This window comes from Phyllobates terribilis, unplaced genomic scaffold (genome assembly GCF_046119375.1).
Source record: "Phyllobates terribilis strain yellow unplaced genomic scaffold, ASM4611937v1 Scaffold_34__1_contigs__length_13252353, whole genome shotgun sequence".
NCBI classification, from domain to species: Eukaryota; Metazoa; Chordata; class Amphibia; order Anura; family Dendrobatidae; genus Phyllobates; species Phyllobates terribilis.
This window is the reverse complement of record NW_027362794.1, coordinates 2,993,141-3,014,952: the sequence shown is the minus strand read 5'-3', so window position 1 is coordinate 3,014,952 and position 21,812 is coordinate 2,993,141. Positions and strand designations below refer to the sequence as shown.

Here is a 21,812-nt window from a genome sequence, read left to right as displayed (position 1 = left end):
ATATGTCTGTTATCCAAAAGGAAGTATAGAGGGAGAGCTAGATAGATAGCATTGCATTACATTACATGGCAATGCAATGCACAGTTGCTGAAGTTGAACCAAAATGAGCTTGTCATCTGGCTTCTGCAACTTTTAACATGAAAAATCCAATGAGGAGAAGAAAAGCAAAGCCAAAGAGTCCATCCCAAAATCCGACAAACAAGCCAAATGAACAAAAAGCATTGAATTCAATTCTTTCTGATTTTAGAAACTGCATTAAAGAAGGGGTGCACCGGTCCTGGAGATACTGCAATACCAGGTCAATGCGTGGAGTGGACAGAGCAAGCTCTTTTTCCATCTCCCTGTTCTAAAAATCCATTTAATATATGGTCCCCAGATAGGGGACGTATCAGATATTAAACTGATAAGAACAGATACTACACTTGATCTTAGCCAAAAGGCCGAGAAGCGATAACCAGAATTGGTTTCCGACTACGGTGCCACCCAAGGATTCTGAAAAGTCCATTTGTGGAGATGGCCACCTGGACTCCCGTTAAGAAGACATGCTGTCAACCTCTAGATCCCTCACATGCCTGCACTTTTCGGCTTGCTGCTGCTGCAATCCACGCGTTTTAGATCTGCATAACTCCACCTCTTTTAGCACAGTACCCTCAACCCCCGGCTGTTCCCACCCGCCTCAACACCGTTGGAAGGGAGGAGAACCAATTAAGGCGGGGGGGGGGTGGAACGAGCAGCTGTCTACCCTTAGCAGGAGGGTTGCTGATTAATTACCTCTCCTGCTGCTGCTGGCTGTCCAGCAGCAGACTGAAGGTGGCTGCTGCTGTGCGCAGGTATATAAAGGCTCAGAGCCTATTATGACACGCGCAGCCAGCGTTCCATTACCACATTCCGTCTACTGCAGGCGGGATACCTGGATGGCTGAATGTCACTGAGAAGCTCACAGAGACCGCCATAAGCAACAGTTTAAAAGAATGCCACAGACTAATCAACCAAACTTTTTGGGTTGGTTTCTCTTTTATAGTCTGCAGGCATTAAATGAAAGAAGTCAGTGTTCCAGCAGAGGGAGACAACGTTTCAGAAAAGGCATTGTAGCAAACCAAAAAAGAAATTTTAAGCGCAGCAGAGTAACCAGCTCACATACCTGTTAGCTCAGGTGAGTTTAAAAGGCTGCTGTTGATAACAAGGGCATTTGCTAAATAGATGGTGTGTGTGCAACAATATACTGAAAGGTCAATTATATTGTGCAGCTTATCTCACCACCTGTAGTTATTTAGGTGAAAGCTCCAAAATGCTTGCCTAATATGTCTGTTTATCCAAAAGGAAGTATAGAGGGAGAGCTAGATAGATAGCATTGCATTACATTACATGGCAATGCAATGCACAGTTGCTGAAGTTGAACCAAAATGAGCTTGTCATCTGGCTTCTGCAACTTTTAACATGAAAAATCCAATGAGGAGAAGAAAAGCAAAGCCAAAGAGTCCATCCCAAAATCCGACAAACAAGCCAAATGAACAAAAAGCATTGAATTCAATTCTTTCTGATTTTAGAAACTGCATTAAAGAAGGGGTGCACCGGTCCTGGAGATACTGCAATACCAGGTCAATGCGTGGAGTGGACAGAGCAAGCTCTTTTTCCATCTCCCTGTTCTAAAAATCCATTTAATATATAGTCCCCAGATAGGGGACGTATCAGATATTAAACTGATAAGAACAGATACTACACTTGATCTTAGCCAAAAGGCCGAGAAGCGATAACCAGAATTGGTTTCCGACTACGGTGCCACCCAAGGATTCTGAAAAGTCCATTTGTGGAGATGGCCACCTGGACTCCCGTTAAGAAGACATGCTGTCAACCTCTAGATCCCTCACATGCCTGCACTTTTCGGCTTGCTGCTGCTGCAATCCACGCGTTTTAGATCTGCATAACTCCACCTCTTTTAGCACAGTACCCTCAACCCCCGGCTGTTCCCACCCGCCTCAACACCGTTGGAAGGGAGGAGAACCAATTAAGGCGGGGGGGGGGTGGAACGAGCAGCTGTCTACCCTTAGCAGGAGGGTTGCTGATTAATTACCTCTCCTGCTGCTGCTGCTGCTGGCTGTCCAGCAGCAGACTGAAGGTGGCTGCTGCTGTGCGCAGGTATATAAAGGCTCAGAGCCTATTATGACACGCGCAGCCAGCGTTCCATTGCCACATTCCGTCTACTGCAGGCGGGATACCTGGATGGCTGAATGTCACTGAGAAGCTCACAGAGACCGCCATAAGCAACAGTTTAAAAGAATGCCACAGACTAATCAACCAAACTTTTTGGGTTGGTTTCTCTTTTATAGTCTGCAGGCATTAAATGAAAGAAGTCAGTGTTCCAGCAGAGGGAGACAACGTTTCAGAAAAGGCATTGTAGCAAACCAAAAAAGAAATTTTAAGCGCAGCAGAGTAACCAGCTCACATACCTGTTAGCTCAGGTGAGTTTAAAAGGCTGCTGTTGATAACAAGGGCATTTGCTAAATAGATGGTGTGTGTGCAACAATATACTGAAAGGTCAATTATATTGTGCAGCTTATCTCACCACCTGTAGTTATTTAGGTGAAAGCTCCAAAATGCTTGCCTAATATGTCTGTTTATCCAAAAGGAAGTATAGAGGGAGAGCTAGATAGATAGCATTGCATTACATTACATGGCAATGCAATGCACAGTTGCTGAAGTTGAACCAAAATGAGCTTGTCATCTGGCTTCTGCAACTTTTAACATGAAAAATCCAATGAGGAGAAGAAAAGCAAAGCCAAAGAGTCCATCCCAAAATCCGACAAACAAGCCAAATGAACAAAAAGCATTGAATTCAATTCTTTCTGATTTTAGAAACTGCATTAAAGAAGGGGTGCACCGGTCCTGGAGATACTGCAATACCAGATCAATGCGTGGAGTGGACAGAGCAAGCTCTTTTTCCATCTCCCTGTTCTAAAAATCCATTTAATATATGGTCCCCAGATAGGGGACGTATCAGATATTAAACTGATAAGAACAGATACTACACTTGATCTTAGCCAAAAGGCCGAGAAGCGATAACCAGAATTGGTTTCCGACTACGGTGCCACCCAAGGATTCTGAAAAGTCCATTTGTGGAGATGGCCACCTGGACTCCCGTTAAGAAGACATGTTGTCAACCTCTAGATCCCTCACATGCCTGCACTTTTCGGCTTGCTGCTGCTGCAATCCACGCGTTTTAGATCTGCATAACTCCACCTCTTTTAGCACAGTACCCTCAACCCCCGGCTGTTCCCACCCGCCTCAACACCGTTGGAAGGGAGGAGAACCAATTAAGGCGGGGGGGGGGTGGAACGAGCAGCTGTCTACCCTTAGCAGGAGGGTTGCTGATTAATTACCTCTCCTGCTGCTGCTGCTGGCTGTCCAGCAGCAGACTGAAGGTGGCTGCTGCTGTGCGCAGGTATATAAAGGCTTAGAGCCTATTATGACACGCGCAGCCAGCGTTCCATTGCCACATTCCGTCTACTGCAAGCGGGATACCTGGATGGCTGAATGTCACTGAGAAGCTCACAGAGACCGCCATAAGCAACAGTTTAAAAGAATGCCACAGACTAATCAACCAAACTTTTTGGGTTGGTTTCTCTTTTATAGTCTGCAGGCATTAAATGAAAGAAGTCAGTGTTCCAGCAGAGGGAGACAACGTTTCAGAAAAGGCATTGTAGCAAACCAAAAAAGAAATTTTAAGCGCAGCAGAGTAACCAGCTCACATACCTGTTAGCTCAGGTGAGTTTAAAAGGCTGCTGTTGATAACAAGGGCATTTGCTAAATAGATGGTGTGTGTGCAACAATATACTGAAAGGTCAATTATATTGTGCAGCTTATCTCACCACCTGTAGTTATTTAGGTGAAAGCTCCAAAATGCTTGCCTAATATGTCTGTTTATCCAAAAGGAAGTATAGAGGGAGAGCTAGATAGATAGCATTGCATTACATTACATGGCAATGCAATGCACAGTTGCTGAAGTTGAACCAAAATGAGCTTGTCATCTGGCTTCTGCAACTTTTAACATGAAAAATCCAATGAGGAGAAGAAAAGCAAAGCCAAAGAGTCCATCCCAAAATCCGACAAACAAGCCAAATGAACAAAAAGCATTGAATTCAATTCTTTCTGATTTTAGAAACTGCATTAAAGAAGGGGTGCACCGGTCCTGGAGATACTGCAATACCAGGTCAATGCGTGGAGTGGACAGAGCAAGCTCTTTTTCCATCTCCCTGTTCTAAAAATCCATTTAATATATGGTCCCCAGATAGGGGACGTATCAGATATTAAACTGATAAGAACAGATTTTTTTTTTTTTTTTTTTTTTTTTTTTTTTTTTTTTTAAACCATTCAGGTTAGTTTTATAGCAAATCAGTAGGATATACCAAAACTGTTGCAAAAAACTTCTCATCATCATGGCCATATTTATTAAGCATAAAGTAACCTAATATTACAGAAAGAAGAACATCTTATTAATATAAACCAAAAGATCACTGAAATTTTACAATATGCCTCCACTTTTTAAATTTCCATATTCCCTCGGCATCTGTTCCACCACCGCTACTACTATCCATCTTGTAAATCAAAAATAGCCTAGAAAGAATAATCCTAATACATTCATTTACTGTAATTGATTTCCTTTTAAATACACAAAGATTCCTCACATCCCACAAACTTTCTAACACACAAGCCATAATTAACCACAAAACTCTCTCCTTTACACGTCCACTTGCACCAATACCAAACATAACCACACGCCAATCCACAAAAGTCACTCCCGCCAAGCTCCTACACAACCCCCCTACACATTTCCACACGTCTTGCGCAAAATCACAATTCCACATCAGATGCATAACCGTCTCACAACCATTACATCCATCTCTTGGACAAACATCCGACCTAATCAAACCTCTCTTCTTTTGAACGTCTCTCACTGGAAGAATATTGTGAAACGCCATCCACACTACATCCTTCTGTTTGTTGGACATCCCATACATACCCAACTTTCTCCAAGCATCCGCAACCTCATTCCCTCTCAAACCAACAATATTAGACTCGACCTCATTTGCACACAATTTCCTATACACCCTCTTAGTCATTCTAAACTCATCCACCGGCACACTCAGCAAATCATACTTCTTGACAAACTTCTCAATCACCTCATACCACACCGGACACTTAAAAGACACAGGCACTCTCGCATCCCTCTTTCTCCAACCTAACCCATACAACATCCATCCTGCAGAATAACTTGCCATACATGCACCCTTATTACCTTTACCCAACAATACCACAATCGTCTTAATATAATGGAGCCCTAAAAAAACCTCAACATTAGGAAATCCCAAACCACCATGCTGGCAGGCCTTATAAAGGCTTTCCCTCTTCAGCTTCTCCATCTTGCTGCACCAGAAAAAAGAAAAAATCATTTTCTCAACTCTCTTCACTTTCCTAAAAGGGGATGGAAAAATTATGGCCACAAAAAGCAGAATGGGTAAGATCACTGCTTTGATAACTAGAACTTTGCCCCGCAAAGAAAGATCTCTCATTCTCCAAAAATTCAATTTTCGCTCAACACGCATACCACACTCGTCCCAACTCTCATTTCCTTTCAGATCATCATTGAAAAATACCCCTAAAATCTTAATTGCACTCTCCTTATACTTAACACCTTCCATACGAATACTGTCATCTCCAAAGCATTTGAAACTACACTTAGTCCAGTTAACTCTAAAACCTGATGCACCACAGAAAAAATCCAAAAGCAACCTCACCCTACTCATTGAAGCCATACTTTCACTCACCATCACAACATCATCCATGTAACCTAACACCTTCACATGCTTACCACCACTCCCAGGCACTAACAATCCTCTCATCATTTTCTCACGTCTCACTAAACACAGCAAAGGCTCAATCACACATACAAACAAGACAGGGGACATAGGGCACCCCTGTCTTACACCAGACCTAATCATCACTTTGTCAGACAACCATCCATTCACTAAAAACTCACTTGACACATAATCATATAAAGACTTAACTCCATTCAGAAAAACCCTAGGGAAACCCATCCTCTCCAATACTTTAAACAGAAACACATGCGAAACTCTATCAAAAGCCTTTTCGAAATCAATTGCTAACACCATACACTTCTGCTTTCTAGTCTTACAATCCCCAAGCATATCCCTTAACAATAACAAATTATCACTTATACTCCGACCAGGCACGGCACACACTTGGTCATCCTCCACAACCCTACCAATCACCTCACGCATACGATTTGCTAACAATTTACTGTAGACCTTATAATCAGCGTTAAGCAATGATATGGGTCTCCAGTTCTCCAAACGCTTTTTCTCACCCTTCTTAAACACAAGAACCACTATACCCTCTTTCATACTGTCACACAAAACACCATTCATCCACATATACCTACAAACCTCAGTCAAGTCCTTACCCAAAAACTCCCAAGCTTTCACATACAGCTCCACAGGCAACCCATCCTTCCCAGGCGTCTTATTCTTTTTAGCACTCATAACAACATTCCTCACCTCATCCAAAATAACATCCTCACACAAAGCATCACATTCATCCGAACCAAGTCTCTTCTCCATACCACTCAATACATGCGACACAAGTCCAGGATCAATCCATTTCTCATCGTACAACTTACTATAGAAGCCATTCACCTCATTCAACACATTCTTCCCAACCACACTAGATCCATCTTCACCTACCACTTCACTCAAATCCAACTTCCTTCCATTCATTTTTTTAAAAAAGTACCTGGTGCACTTTTCATTCTTTTCCAAATGCTCTAACTTGGTACGGTAAATAATCTCTTTACCTTTTTCATCCAGAAGACATTTTAACTCATTCTTAGCAACCTCAAGCTGATCAGACATATCCATTCCTTTCCTAACACACCCACGCAACCAATCAATCCGTCTACTTAAGTCATTAAATCTATTACGATATCTGGCAGCTTTTTTGTAGCCCCATTTTTTAAAGAAAGTTTTAAACTGAAATTTCACCCAATCCCACCATTCAAGCAAACTACCAAAATCACGCTTACGCCACCTCCAACTTGCATACCTTTTCTCCAACTCACTCATCACCTCCTCATCCTCCAACAACCTCGTATTCAATTTCCAAACCCCACCCCCAAACACCATGTCCCCATTCGCACTAAAAACTCCACGCAAACACTCATGATCAGAGAAAGGTACCTTATGTTGAACATAACTTGAACAAACCATATTTTTGGAAAATAACATCCTATCTATCCTCGATGAAATATTACCACGGTCAGCATAATATGTAGGCGGTGGTGGAATGCCATACTCAAGTATTGCAGCGTCTAAGAAAGAAAAATCAGAAATAAGTTGAGATAACTTTTTTCCAGTAATGTCCACATTACCTTCTGTGACACAATTACAGTCACCAACAAAAACTGTAGGAATTTTTCCAGGGAGAAAAAAACTCAATTTCTCAAGAAGAGCAAGCCGCTCCTCTTTTTTAGTAGGACAATATAAATTAATCATTCTAACCTTCCACCCCCTATAACTCAAAAAAACAATAATGCAGTGACCCACCTCCACAACCGTGTAACTATCAATAGTAATATTCTTATTACCAACTAAAATCCCCACACCATCATTTTTGTTAAAACTGGACCCCGACCAAACATACTGACCATAAGGCCAGTCCTTATCCACTGGAGATTCAGTAATCCCACACTCTTGTAGACAATAGACATCTGCACTCAAACCCTTTAGATAATCCAGAACTGTTGTTCTTCGGGTAACAGATCTAATTTGCCTAACATTAAGGGACACAATGTCCCATCCAGAATGATGCGGCATAACTAAAGGGGATCACACATAACCTGAAAAAAAATAAAGAAAACATCAACTCAACCTTCATCAAGCAAAGCAAAGCTATTACCATCTGGCTGAATGCCAAATGTAACAATGTCAGGAGAAAATACATCTGACGGGTAAGCACGAGAGTCCACCGGGCTATCACACACGGCAGCAATGGATGAACACTCAGTCCTTGGCTTCTTCTTGACCACATCAGGATCCTCCTCATCAGAGAAACGGACAGCAGACAAGTCCCCTTGGGCACCGCCCCCGATCTCCTCTGAAGCAGTATTGCACCAAGATATGACAGGAGAATTGGACAAGTCCATTTCCCCCTCTCCACGGACACCAAACTGGGGAGGGAAAGGTGACATCACCTCTGGAATCACCATGTCAAAGCCTCCTGACGCAGGAGGCTGAAGCTGTGCATCTTCAAATATGTCGTCCATCTGAGTGCCATCCTCTTCCTCTTGGGGAGCAATTGCCTCCCCGACATCCGGAAGGGGACCTTGTGGAACCCTAGTAGAAGTCGAAGGAACAGCAGGCCCCTCCGCGACCACTTGAGCAAAAGACTTAGGAGTGGTTCTAGCTTGACACTGCCTAAGAACATGCCCCTCCTCACCACAAGCATCACACTTTACCTGGTTCTTGCAGTCTTTCGCCATATGACCAGACGTGTTACACTTCCTGCAGGTTGGCGGATACCTGCAGGACTCCTGGACATGACCATACTTGTTACATCTTCTGCAGAAAAAAGGAGCATCAGGAAAGTACAAGAAACCAGTGTCTCTCCCAATAGAGAAACTCATAGGAGGATAATGTATGCCCCCTGGCCCCTCGGGGTCTGTAGCAAAACGAACAAAGTACTTGTATTTGCCAGTCCACAAGCCTTCTTCATTCGAGATCTTGTGGGAAAAATGCACATAAGTACAATGCCTCCTCAAGAATACAGTAATGTCCTCCTGGGGGATAAAGGGATTGTGCATAAACACAACCACAGGAACATCCCCCTTTGAATAGAGGACAGTAAAAGTGAGTCCATCTAGGAGGGAGTTCTCAGTATGGCCTTTCAAGGTTCTATAAAGATTTTGGCAAGCAGCCATAGTAGAAAGAACCAGCACATACCTTCCATGACTTCTAAATTCCTGCAGGCAAAGAATGTCCGACTTCTTAATCTTCAATTCTTCATAGAAGATGGCATTCACCAGGTAGGACATGGAAAAATGTCCCTTCTTCTCCTCGGAAATCTCAATACGAAATCCATTCTTGACCCGGGGGTCCCCGGTCCCAGCAAATTTCAGCTTGACTCCCATAGTCAGCCACGGAAATCGCCTTCCCGTTTCCTCCTCACTCTCCCCCTATAGCAGCATCCAGCTTAAGCCACCGGAGTGGCGATGCTGGAAGGCCGAGGGCTAGCACTCAAGGAACCTGATGTCCAGACACTTGATCTGAGCCAAAAGGCCGAGAAGCGATAACCAGAATTGGTTTCCGACTACGGTGCCACCCAAGGATTCTGAAAAGTCCATTTGTGGAGATGGCCACCTGGACTCCCGTTAAGAAGACATGCTGTCAACCTCTAGATCCCTCACATGCCTGCACTTTTCGGCTTGCTGCTGCTGCAATCCACGCGTTTTAGATCTGCATAACTCCACCTCTTTTAGCACAGTACCCTCAACCCCCGGCTGTTCCCACCCGCCTCAACACCGTTGGAAGGGAGGAGAACCAATTAAGGCGGGGGAGGGGGTGGAACGAGCAGCTGTCTACCCTTAGCAGGAGGGTTGCTGATTAATTACCTCTCCTGCTGCTGCTGCTGCTGGCTGTCCAGCAGCAGACTGAAGGTGGCTGCTGCTGTGCGCAGGTATATAAAGGCTCAGAGCCTATTATGACACGCGCAGCCAGCGTTCCATTGCCACATTCCGTCTACTGCAGGCGGGATACCTGGATGGCTGAATGTCACTGAGAAGCTCACAGAGACCGCCATAAGCAACAGTTTAAAAGAATGCCACAGACTAATCAACCAAACTTTTTGGGTTGGTTTCTCTTTTATAGTCTGCAGGCATTAAATGAAAGAAGTCAGTGTTCCAGCAGAGGGAGACAACGTTTCAGAAAAGGCATTGTAGCAAACCAAAAAAGAAATTTTAAGCGCAGCAGAGTAACCAGCTCACATACCTGTTAGCTCAGGTGAGTTTAAAAGGCTGCTGTTGATAACAAGGGCATTTGCTAAATAGATGGTGTGTGTGCAACAATATACTGAAAGGTCAATTATATTGTGCAGCTTATCTTACCACCTGTAGTTATTTAGGTGAAAGCTCCAAAATGCTTGCCTAATATGTCTGTTTATCCAAAAGGAAGTATAGAGGGAGAGCTAGATAGATAGCATTGCATTACATTACATGGCAATGCAATGCACAGTTGCTGAAGTTGAACCAAAATGAGCTTGTCATCTGGCTTCTGCAACTTTTAACATGAAAAATCCAATGAGGAGAAGAAAAGCAAAGCCAAAGAGTCCATCCCAAAATCCGACAAACAAGCCAAATGAACAAAAAGCATTGAATTCAATTCTTTCTGATTTTAGAAACTGCATTAAAGAAGGGGTGCACCGGTCCTGGAGATACTGCAATACCAGGTCAATGCGTGGAGTGGACAGAGCAAGCTCTTTTTCCATCTCCCTGTTCTAAAAATCCATTTAATATATGGTCCCCAGATAGGGGACGTATCAGATATTAAACTGATAAGAACAGATACTACACTTGATCTTAGCCAAAAGGCCGAGAAGCGATAACCAGAATTGGTTTCCGACTACGGTGCCACCCAAGGATTCTGAAAAGTCCATTTGTGGAGATGGCCACCTGGACTCCCGTTAAGAAGACATGCTGTCAAACTCTAGATCCCTCACATGCCTGCACTTTTCGGCTTGCTGCTGCTGCAATCCACGCGTTTTAGATCTGCATAACTCCACCTCTTTTAGCACAGTACCCTCAACCCCCGGCTGTTCCCACCCGCCTCAACACCGTTGGAAGGGAGGAGAACCAATTAAGGCGGGGGGGGGGGGGTGGAACGAGCAGCTGTCTACCCTTAGCAGGAGGGTTGCTGATTAATTACCTCTGCTGCTGCTGCTGACTGTCCAGCAGCAGACTGAAGGTGGCTGCTGCTGTGCGCAGGTATATAAAGGCTCAGAGCCTATTATGACACGCGCAGCCAGCGTTCCATTGCCACATTCCGTCTACTGCAGGCGGGATACCTGGATGGCTGAATGTCACTGAGAAGCTCACAGAGACCGCCATAAGCAACAGTTTAAAAGAATGCCACAGACTAATCAACCAAACTTTTTGGGTTGGTTTCCCTTTTATAGTCTGCAGGCATTAAATGAAAGAAGTCAGTGTTCCAGCAGAGGGAGACAACGTTTCAGAAAAGGCATTGTAGCAAACCAAAAAAGAAATTTTAAGCGCAGCAGAGTAACCAGCTCACATACCTGTTAGCTCAGGTGAGTTTAAAAGGCTGCTGTTGATAACAAGGGCATTTGCTAAATAGATGGTGTGTGTGCAACAATATACTGAAAGGTCAATTATATTGTGCAGCTTATCTCACCACCTGTAGTTATTTAGGTGAAAGCTCCAAAATGCTTGCCTAATATGTCTGTTTATCCAAAAGGAAGTATAGAGGGAGAGCTAGATAGATAGCATTGCATTACATTACATGGCAATGCAATGCACAGTTGCTGAAGTTGAACCAAAATGAGCTTGTCATCTGGCTTCTGCAACTTTTAACATGAAAAATCCAATGAGGAGAAGAAAAGCAAAGCCAAAGAGTCCATCCCAAAATCCGACAAACAAGCCAAATGAACAAAAAGCATTGAATTCAATTCTTTCTGATTTTAGAAACTGCATTAAAGAAGGGGTGCACCGGTCCTGGAGATACTGCAATACCAGGTCAATGCGTGGAGTGGACAGAGCAAGCTCTTTTTCCATCTCCCTGTTCTAAAAATCCATTTAATATATGGTCCCCAGATAGGGGACGTATCAGATATTAAACTGATAAGAACAGATACTACACTTGATCTTAGCCAAAAGGCCGAGAAGCGATAACCAGAATTGGTTTCCGACTACGGTGCCACCCAAGGATTCTGAAAAGTCCATTTGTGGAGATGGCCACCTGGACTCCCGTTAAGAAGACATGCTGTCAACCTCTAGATCCCTCACATGCCTGCACTTTTCGGCTTGCTGCTGCTGCAATCCACGCGTTTTAGATCTGCATAACTCCACCTCTTTTAGCACAGTACCCTCAACCCCCGGCTGTTCCCACCCGCCTCAACACCGTTGGAAGGGAGGAGAACCAATTAAGGCGGGGGGGGGGGTGGAACGAGCAGCTGTCTACCCTTAGCAGGAGGGTTGCTGATTAATTACCTCTCCTGCTGCTGCTGCTGCTGGCTGTCCAGCAGCAGACTGAAGGTGGCTGCTGCTGTGCGCAGGTATATAAAGGCTCAGAGCCTATTATGACACGCGCAGCCAGCGTTCCATTGCCACATTCCGTCTACTGCAGGCGGGATACCTGGATGGCTGAATGTCACTGAGAAGCTCACAGAGACCGCCATAAGCAACAGTTTAAAAGAATGCCACAGACTAATCAACCAAACTTTTTGGGTTGGTTTCTCTTTTATAGTCTGCAGGCATTAAATGAAAGAAGTCAGTGTTCCAGCAGAGGGAGACAACGTTTCAGAAAAGGCATTGTAGCAAACCAAAAAAGAAATTTTAAGCGCAGCAGAGTAACCAGCTCACATACCTGTTAGCTCAGGTGAGTTTAAAAGGCTGCTGTTGATAACAAGGGCATTTGCTAAATAGATGGTGTGTGTGCAACAATATACTGAAAGGTCAATTATATTGTGCAGCTTATCTCACCACCTGTAGTTATTTAGGTGAAAGCTCCAAAATGCTTGCCTAATATGTCTGTTTATCCAAAAGGAAGTATAGAGGGAGAGCTAGATAGATAGCATTGCATTACATTACATGGCAATGCAATGCACAGTTGCTGAAGTTGAACCAAAATGAGCTTGTCATCTGGCTTCTGCAACTTTTAACATGAAAAATCCAATGAGGAGAAGAAAAGCAAAGCCAAAGAGTCCATCCCAAAATCCGACAAACAAGCCAAATGAACAAAAAGCATTGAATTCAATTCTTTCTGATTTTAGAAACTGCATTAAAGAAGGGGTGCACCGGTCCTGGAGATACTGCAATACCAGGTCAATGCGTGGAGTGGACAGAGCAAGCTCTTTTTCCATCTCCCTGTTCTAAAAATCCATTTAATATATGGTCCCCAGATAGGGGACGTATCAGATATTAAACTGATAAGAACAGATACTACACTTGATCTTAGCCAAAAGGCCGAGAAGCGATAACCAGAATTGGTTTCCGACTACGGTGCCACCCAAGGATTCTGAAAAGTCCATTTGTGGAGATGGCCACCTGGACTCCCGTTAAGAAGACATGCTGTCAACCTCTAGATCCCTCACATGCCTGCACTTTTCGGCTTGCTGCTGCTGCAATCCACGCGTTTTAGATCTGCATAACTCCACCTCTTTTAGCACAGTACCCTCAACCCCCGGCTGTTCCCACCCGCCTCAACACCGTTGGAAGGGAGGAGAACCAATTAAGGCGGGGGGGGGGTGGAACGAGCAGCTGTCTACCCTTAGCAGGAGGGTTGCTGATTAATTACCTCTCCTGCTGCTGCTGCTGCTGGCTGTCCAGCAGCAGACTGAAGGTGGCTGCTGCTGTGCGCAGGTATATAAAGGCTCAGAGCCTATTATGACACGCGCAGCCAGCGTTCCATTGCCACAATCCGTCTACTGCAGGCGGGATACCTGGATGGCTGAATGTCACTGAGAAGCTCACAGAGACCGCCATAAGCAACAGTTTAAAAGAATGCCACAGACTAATCAACCAAACTTTTTGGGTTGGTTTCTCTTTTATAGTCTGCAGGCATTAAATGAAAGAAGTCAGTGTTCCAGCAGAGGGAGACAACGTTTCAGAAAAGGCATTGTAGCAAACCAAAAAAGAAATTTTAAGCGCAGCAGAGTAACCAGCTCACATACCTGTTAGCTCAGGTGAGTTTAAAAGGCTGCTGTTGATAACAAGGGCATTTGCTAAATAGATGGTGTGTGTGCAACAATATACTGAAAGGTCAATTATATTGTGCAGCTTATCTCACCACCTGTAGTTATTTAGGTGAAAGCTCCAAAATGCTTGCCTAATATGTCTGTTTATCCAAAAGGAAGTATAGAGGGAGAGCTAGATAGATAGCATTGCATTACATTACATGGCAATGCAATGCACAGTTGCTGAAGTTGAACCAAAATGAGCTTGTCATCTGGCTTCTGCAACTTTTAACATGAAAAATCCAATGAGGAGAAGAAAAGCAAAGCCAAAGAGTCCATCCCAAAATCCGACAAACAAGCCAAATGAACAAAAAGCATTGAATTCAATTCTTTCTGATTTTAGAAACTGCATTAAAGAAGGGGTGCACCGGTCCTGGAGATACTGCAATACCAGGTCAATGCGTGGAGTGGACAGAGCAAGCTCTTTTTCCATCTCCCTGTTCTAAAAATCCATTTAATATATGGTCCCCAGATAGGGGACGTATCAGATATTAAACTGATAAGAACAGATACTACACTTGATCTTAGCCAAAAGGCCGAGAAGCGATAACCAGAATTGGTTTCCGACTACGGTGCCACCCAAGGATTCTGAAAAGTGCATTTGTGGAGATGGCCACCTGGACTCCCGTTAAGAAGACATGCTGTCAACCTCTAGATCCCTCACATGCCTGCACTTTTCGGCTTGCTGCTGCTGCAATCCACGCGTTTTAGATCTGCATAACTCCACCTCTTTTAGCACAGTACCCTCAACCCCCGGCTGTTCCCACCCGCCTCAACACCGTTGGAAGGGAGGAGAACCAATTAAGGCGGGGGGGGGGGGGGTGGAACGAGCAGCTGTCTACCCTTAGCAGGAGGGTTGCTGATTAATTACCTCTCCTGCTGCTGCTGCTGCTGGCTGTCCAGCAGCAGACTGAAGGTGGCTGCTGCTGTGCGCAGGTATATAAAGGCTCAGAGCCTATTATGACACGCGCAGCCAGCGTTCCATTGCCACATTCCGTCTACTGCAGGCGGGATACCTGGATGGCTGAATGTCACTGAGAAGCTCACAGAGACCGCCATAAGCAACAGTTTAAAAGAATGCCACAGACTAATCAACCAAACTTTTTGGGTTGGTTTCTCTTTTATAGTCTGCAGGCATTAAATGAAAGAAGTCAGTGTTCCAGCAGAGGGAGACAACGTTTCAGAAAAGGCATTGTAGCAAACCAAAAAAGAAATTTTAAGCGCAGCAGAGTAACCAGCTCACATACCTGTTAGCTCAGGTGAGTTTAAAAGGCTGCTGTTGATAACAAGGGCATTTGCTAAATAGATGGTGTGTGTGCAACAATATACTGAAAGGTCAATTATATTGTGCAGCTTATCTCACCACCTGTAGTTATTTAGGTGAAAGCTCCAAAATGCTTGCCTAATATGTCTGTTTATCCAAAAGGAAGTATAGAGGGAGAGCTAGATAGATAGCATTGCATTACATTACATGGCAATGCAATGCACAGTTGCTGAAGTTGAACCAAAATGAGCTTGTCATCTGGCTTCTGCAACTTTTAACATGAAAAATCCAATGAGGAGAAGAAAAGCAAAGCCAAAGAGTCCATCCCAAAATCCGACAAACAAGTCAAATGAACAAAAAGCATTGAATTCAATTCTTTCTGATTTTAGAAACTGCATTAAAGAAGGGGTGCACCGGTCCTGGAGATACTGCAATACCAGGTCAATGCGTGGAGTGGACAGAGCAAGCTCTTTTTCCATCTCCCTGTTCTAAAAATCCATTTAATATATGGTCCCCAGATAGGGGACGTATCAGATATTAAACTGATAAGAACAGATACTACACTTGATCTTAGCCAAAAGGCCGAGAAGCGATAACCAGAATTGGTTTCCGACTACGGTGCCACCCAAGGATTCTGAAAAGTCCATTTGTGGAGATGGCCACCTGGACTCCCGTTAAGAAGACATGCTGTCAACCTCTAGATCCCTCACATGCCTGCACTTTTCGGCTTGCTGCTGCTGCAATCCACGCGTTTTAGATCTGCATAACTAAACCTCTTTTAGCACAGTACCCTCAACCCCCGGCTGTTCCCACCCGCCTCAACACCGTTGGAAGGGAGGAGAACCAATTAAGGCGGGGGGGGGGGGGGGTGGAACGAGCAGCTGTCTACCCTTAGCAGGAGGGTTGCTGATTAATTACCTCTCCTGCTGCTGCTGCTGCTGGCTGTCCAGCAGCAGACTGAAGGTGGCTGCTGCTGTGCGCAGGTATATAAAGGCTCAGAGCCTATTATGACACGCGCAGCCAGCGTTCCATTGCCACATTCCGTCTACTGCAGGCGGGATACCTGGATGGCTGAATGTCACTGAGAAGCTCACAGAGACCGCCATAAGCAACAGTTTAAAAGAATGCCACAGACTAATCAACCAAACTTTTTGGGTTGGTTTCTCTTTTATAGTCTGCAGGCATTAAATGAAAGAAGTCAGTGTTCCAGCAGAGGGAGACAACGTTTCAGAAAAGGCATTGTAGCAAACCAAAAAAGAAATTTTAAGCGCAGCAGAGTAACCAGCTCACATACCTGTTAGCTCAGGTGAGTTTAAAAGGCTGCTGTTGATAACAAGGGCATTTGCTAAATAGATGGTGTGTGTGCAACAATATACTGAAAGGTCAATTATATTGTGCAGCTTATCTCACCACCTGTAGTTATTTAGGTGAAAGCTCCAAAATGCTTGCCTAATATGTCTGTTTATCCAAAAGGAAGTATAGAGGGAGAGCTAGATAGATAGCATTGCATTACATTACATGGCAATGCAATGCACAGTTGCTGAAGTTGAACCAAAATGAGCTTGTCATCTGGCTTCTGCAACTTTTAACATGAAAAATCCAATGAGGAGAAGAAAAGCAAAGCCAAAGAGTCCATCCCAAAATCCGACAAACAAGCCAAATGAACAAAAAGCATTGAATTCAATTCTTTCTGATTTTAGAAACTGCATTAAAGAAGGGGTGCACCGGTCCTGGAGATACTGCAATACCAGGTCAATGCGTGGAGTGGACAGAGCAAGCTCTTTTTCCATCTCCCTGTTCTAAAAATCCATTTAATATATGGTCCCCAGATAGGGGACGTATCAGATATTAAACTGATAAGAACAGATACTACACTTGATCTTAGCCAAAAGGCCGAGAAGCGATAACCAGAATTGGTTTCCGACTACGGTGCCACCCAAGGATTCTGAAAAGTCCATTTGTGGAGATGGCCACCTGGACTCCCGTTAAGAAGACATGCTGTCAACCTCTAGATCCCTCACATGCCTGCACTTTTCGGCTTGCTGCTGCTGCAATCCACGCGTTTTAGATCTGCATAACTCCACCTCTTTTAGCACAGTACCCTCAACCCCCGGCTGTTCCCACCCGCCTCAACACCGTTGGAAGGGAGGAGAACCAATTAAGGCGGGGGGTGGGTGGAACGAGCAGCTGTCTACCCTTAGCAGGAGGGTTGCTGATTAATTACCTCTCCTGCTGCTGCTGCTGCTGGCTGTCCAGCAGCAGACTGAAGGTGGCTGCTGCTGTGCGCAGGTATATAAAGGCTCAGAGCCTATTATGACACGCGCAGCCAGCGTTCCATTGCCACATTCCGTCTACTGCAGGCGGGATACCTGGATGGCTGAATGTCACTGAGAAGCTCACAGAGACCGCCATAAGCAACAGTTTAAAAGAATGCCACAGACTAATCAACCAAACTTTTTGGGTTGGTTTCTCTTTTATAGTCTGCAGGCATTAAATGAAAGAAGTCAGTGTTCCAGCAGAGGGAGACAACGTTTCAGAAAAGGCATTGTAGCAAACCAAAAAAGAAATTTTAAGCGCAGCAGAGTAACCAGCTCACATACCTGTTAGCTCAGGTGAGTTTAAAAGGCTGCTGTTGATAACAAGGGCATTTGCTAAATAGATGGTGTGTGTGCAACAATATACTGAAAGGTCAATTATATTGTGCAGCTTATCTCACCACCTGTAGTTATTTAGGTGAAAGCTCCAAAATGCTTGCCTAATATGTCTGTTTATCCAAAAGGAAGTATAGAGGGAGAGCTAGATAGATAGCATTGCATTACATTACATGGCAATGCAATGCACAGTTGCTGAAGTTGAACCAAAATGAGCTTGTCATCTGGCTTCTGCAACTTTTAACATGAAAAATCCAATGAGGAGAAGAAAAGCAAAGCCAAAGAGTCCATCCCAAAATCCGACAAACAAGCCAAATGAACAAAAAGCATTGAATTCAATTCTTTCTGATTTTAGAAACTGCATTAAAGAAGGGGTGCACCGGTCCTGGAGATACTGCAATACCAGGTCAATGCGTGGAGTGGACAGAGCAAGCTCTTTTTCCATCTCCCTGTTCTAAAAATCCATTTAATATATGGTCCCCAGATAGGGGACGTATCAGATATTAAACTGATAAGAACAGATACTACACTTGATCTTAGCCAAAAGGCCGAGAAGCGATAACCAGAATTGGTTTCCGACTACGGTGCCACCCAAGGATTCTGAAAAGTCCATTTGTGGAGATGGCCACCTGGACTCCCGTTAAGAAGACATGCTGTCAACCTCTAGATCCCTCACATGCCTGCACTTTTCGGCTTGCTGCTGCTGCAATCCACGCGTTTTAGATCTGCATAACTCCACCTCTTTTAGCACAGTACCCTCAACCCCCGGCTGTTCCCACCCGCCTCAACACCGTTGGAAGGGAGGAGAACCAATTAAGGCGGGGGGGGGGTGGAACGAGCAGCTGTCTACCCTTAGCAGGAGGGTTGCTGATTAATTACCTCTCCTGCTGCTGCTGCTGCTGGCTGTCCAGCAGCAGACTGAAGGTGGCTGCTGCTGTGCGCAGGTATATAAAGGCTCAGAGCCTATTATGACACGCGCAGCCAGCGTTCCATTGCCACATTCCGTCTACTGCAGGCGGGATACCTGGATGGCTGAATGTCACTGAGAAGCTCACAGAGACCGCCATAAGCAACAGTTTAAAAGAATGCCACAGACTAATCAACCAAACTTTTTGGGTTGGTTTCTCTTTTATAGTCTGCAGGCATTAAATGAAAGAAGTCAGTGTTCCAGCAGAGGGAGACAACGTTTCAGAAAAGGCATTGTAGCAAACCAAAAAAGAAATTTTAAGCGCAGCAGAGTAACCAGCTCACATACCTGTTAGCTCAGGTGAGTTTAAAAGGCTGCTGTTGATAACAAGGGCATTTGCTAAATAGATGGTGTGTGTGCAACAATATACTGAAAGGTCAATTATATTGTGCAGCTTATCTCACCACCTGTAGTTATTTAGGTGAAAGCTCCAAAATGCTTGCCTAATATGTCTGTTTATCCAAAAGGAAGTATAGAGGGAGAGCTAGATAGATAGCATTGCATTACATTACATGGCAATGCAATGCACAGTTGCTGAAGTTGAACCAAAATGAGCTTGTCATCTGGCTTCTGCAACTTTTAACATGAAAAATCCAATGAGGAGAAGAAAAGCAAAGCCAAAGAGTCCATCCCAAAATCCGACAAACAAGCCAAATGAACAAAAAGCATTGAATTCAATTCTTTCTGATTTTAGAAACTGCATTAAAGAAGGGGTACACCGGTCCTGGAGATACTGCAATACCAGGTCAATGCGTGGAGTGGACAGAGCAAGCTCTTTTTCCATCTCCCTGTTCTAAAAATCCATTTAATATATGGTCCCCAGATAGGGGACGTATCAGATATTAAACTGATAAGAACAGATACTACACTTGATCTTAGCCAAAAGGCCGAGAAGCGATAACCAGAATTGGTTTCCGACTACGGTGCCACCCAAGGATTCTGAAAAGTCCATTTGTGGAGATGGCCACCTGGACTCCCGTTAAGAAGACATGCTGTCAACCTCTAGATCCCTCACATGCCTGCACTTTTCGGCTTGCTGCTGCTGCAATCCACGCGTTTTAGATCTGCATAACTCCACCTCTTTTAGCACAGTACCCTCAACCCCCGGCTGTTCCCACCCGCCTCAACACCGTTGGAAGGGAGTAGAACCAATTAAGGCGGGGAGGGGTGGGTGGAACGAGCAGCTGTCTACCCTTAGCAGGAGGGTTGCTGATTAATTACCTCTCCTGCTGCTGCTGCTGCTGGCTGTCCAGCAGCAGACTGAAGGTGGCTGCTGCTGTGAGCAGGTATATAAAGGCTCAGAGCCTATTATGACACGCGCAGCCAGCGTTCCATTGCCACATTCCGTCTACTGCAGGCGGGATACCTGGATGGCTGAATGTCACTGAGAAGCTCACAGAGACCGCCATAAGCAACAGTTTAAAAGAATGCCACAGACTAATCAACCAAACTTTTTGGGTTGGTTTCTCTTTTATAGTCTGCAGGCATTAAATGAAAGAAGTCAGTGTTCCAGCAGAGGGAGACAACGTTTCAGAAAAGGCATTGTAGCAAACCAAAAAAGAAATTTTAAGCGCAGCAGAGTAACCAGCTCACATACCTGTTAGCTCAGGTGAGTTTAAAAGGCTGCTGTTGATAACAAGGGCATTTGCTAAATAGATGGTGTGTGTGCAACAATATACTGAAAGGTCAATTATATTGTGCAGCTTATCTCACCACCTGTAGTTATTTAGGTGAAAGCTCCAAAATGCTTGCCTAATATGTCTGTTTATCCAAAAGGAAGTATAGAGGGAGAGCTAGATAGATAGCATTGCATTACATTACATGGCAATGCAATGCACAGTTGCTGAAGTTGAACCAAAATGAGCTTGTCATCTGGCTTCTGCAACTTTTAACATGAAAAATCCAATGAGGAGAAGAAAAGCAAAGCCAAAGAGTCCATCCCAAAATCCGACAAACAAGCCAAATGAACAAAAAGCATTGAATTCAATTCTTTCTGATTTTAGAAACTGCATTAAAGAAGGGGTGCACCGGTCCTGGAGATACTGCAATACCAGGTCAATGCGTGGAGTGGACAGAGCAAGCTCTTTTTCCATCTCCCTGTTCTAAAAATCCATTTAATATATGGTCCCCAGATAGGGGACGTATCAGATATTAAACTGATAAGAACAGATACTACACTTGATCTTAGCCAAAAGGCCGAGAAGCGATAACCAGAATTGGTTTCCGACTACGGTGCCACCCAAGGATTCTGAAAAGTCCATTTGTGGAGATGGCCACCTGGACTCCCGTTAAGAAGACATGCTGTCAACCTCTAGATCCCTCACATGCCTGCACTTTTCGGCTTGCTGCTGCTGCAATCCACGCGTTTTAGATCTGCATAACTCCACCTCTTTTAGCACAGTACCCTCAACCCCCGGCTGTTCCCACCCGCCTCAACACCGTTGGAAGGGAGGAGAACCAATTAAGGCGGGGGGGGGGGTGGAACGAGCAGCTGTCTACCCTTAGCAGGAGGGTTGCTGATTAATTACCTCTCCTGCTGCTGCTGCTGCTGGCTGTCCAGCAGCAGACTGAAGGTGGCTGCTGCTGTGCGCAGGTATATAAAGGCTCAGAGCCTATTATGACACGCGCAGCCAGCGTTCCATTGCCACATTCCGTCTACTGCAGGCGGGATACCTGGATGGCTGAATGTCACTGAGAAGCTCACAGAGACCGCCATAAGCAACAGTTTAAAAGAATGCCACAGACTAATCAACCAAACTTTTTGGGTTGGTTTCTCTTTTATAGTCTGCAGGCATTAAATGAAAGAAGTCAGTGTTCCAGCAGAGGGAGACAACGTTTCAGAAAAGGCATTGTAGCAAACCAAAAAAGAAATTTTAAGCGCAGCAGAGTAACCAGC

At 44.6% G+C, this 21,812-nt stretch overlaps 13 non-coding genes across 13 annotated transcripts; all 13 read right to left on the bottom strand.

The window, feature by feature from the left end:
- Window positions 1–261: 261 nt before the first annotated feature.
- LOC141182251 (U2 spliceosomal RNA) lies at window positions 262–452 on the bottom strand. The gene has a single exon (XR_012257635.1). It is a non-coding gene; the product is annotated as a U2 spliceosomal RNA (small nuclear RNA).
- A 1,109-nt stretch (window positions 453–1,561) lies between these two features.
- On the bottom strand, window positions 1,562–1,752 carry LOC141181196 (U2 spliceosomal RNA). Its single transcript, XR_012256796.1, has one exon. It is a non-coding gene; the product is annotated as a U2 spliceosomal RNA (small nuclear RNA).
- Window positions 1,753–2,867: 1,115 nt separating this feature from the next.
- Window positions 2,868–3,058, bottom strand: LOC141181585 (U2 spliceosomal RNA). The gene has a single exon (XR_012257148.1). It is a non-coding gene; the product is annotated as a U2 spliceosomal RNA (small nuclear RNA).
- Window positions 3,059–4,170: 1,112 nt separating this feature from the next.
- Window positions 4,171–4,368, bottom strand: LOC141182059 (U2 spliceosomal RNA). Its single transcript, XR_012257549.1, has one exon. It is a non-coding gene; the product is annotated as a U2 spliceosomal RNA (small nuclear RNA).
- A 6,107-nt stretch (window positions 4,369–10,475) lies between these two features.
- On the bottom strand, window positions 10,476–10,666 carry LOC141182250 (U2 spliceosomal RNA). The gene has a single exon (XR_012257634.1). It is a non-coding gene; the product is annotated as a U2 spliceosomal RNA (small nuclear RNA).
- A 1,112-nt stretch (window positions 10,667–11,778) lies between these two features.
- On the bottom strand, window positions 11,779–11,969 carry LOC141182248 (U2 spliceosomal RNA). The gene has a single exon (XR_012257633.1). It is a non-coding gene; the product is annotated as a U2 spliceosomal RNA (small nuclear RNA).
- A 1,116-nt stretch (window positions 11,970–13,085) lies between these two features.
- LOC141182247 (U2 spliceosomal RNA) lies at window positions 13,086–13,276 on the bottom strand. Its single transcript, XR_012257632.1, has one exon. It is a non-coding gene; the product is annotated as a U2 spliceosomal RNA (small nuclear RNA).
- A 1,115-nt stretch (window positions 13,277–14,391) lies between these two features.
- LOC141182246 (U2 spliceosomal RNA) lies at window positions 14,392–14,582 on the bottom strand. Its single transcript, XR_012257631.1, has one exon. It is a non-coding gene; the product is annotated as a U2 spliceosomal RNA (small nuclear RNA).
- A 1,119-nt stretch (window positions 14,583–15,701) lies between these two features.
- Window positions 15,702–15,892, bottom strand: LOC141182244 (U2 spliceosomal RNA). The gene has a single exon (XR_012257629.1). It is a non-coding gene; the product is annotated as a U2 spliceosomal RNA (small nuclear RNA).
- Window positions 15,893–17,012: 1,120 nt separating this feature from the next.
- Window positions 17,013–17,203, bottom strand: LOC141182243 (U2 spliceosomal RNA). Its single transcript, XR_012257628.1, has one exon. It is a non-coding gene; the product is annotated as a U2 spliceosomal RNA (small nuclear RNA).
- A 1,115-nt stretch (window positions 17,204–18,318) lies between these two features.
- On the bottom strand, window positions 18,319–18,509 carry LOC141182242 (U2 spliceosomal RNA). Its single transcript, XR_012257627.1, has one exon. It is a non-coding gene; the product is annotated as a U2 spliceosomal RNA (small nuclear RNA).
- A 1,115-nt stretch (window positions 18,510–19,624) lies between these two features.
- On the bottom strand, window positions 19,625–19,815 carry LOC141181576 (U2 spliceosomal RNA). Its single transcript, XR_012257139.1, has one exon. It is a non-coding gene; the product is annotated as a U2 spliceosomal RNA (small nuclear RNA).
- Window positions 19,816–20,933: 1,118 nt separating this feature from the next.
- LOC141182241 (U2 spliceosomal RNA) lies at window positions 20,934–21,124 on the bottom strand. Its single transcript, XR_012257626.1, has one exon. It is a non-coding gene; the product is annotated as a U2 spliceosomal RNA (small nuclear RNA).
- Window positions 21,125–21,812: the final 688 nt, after the last annotated feature.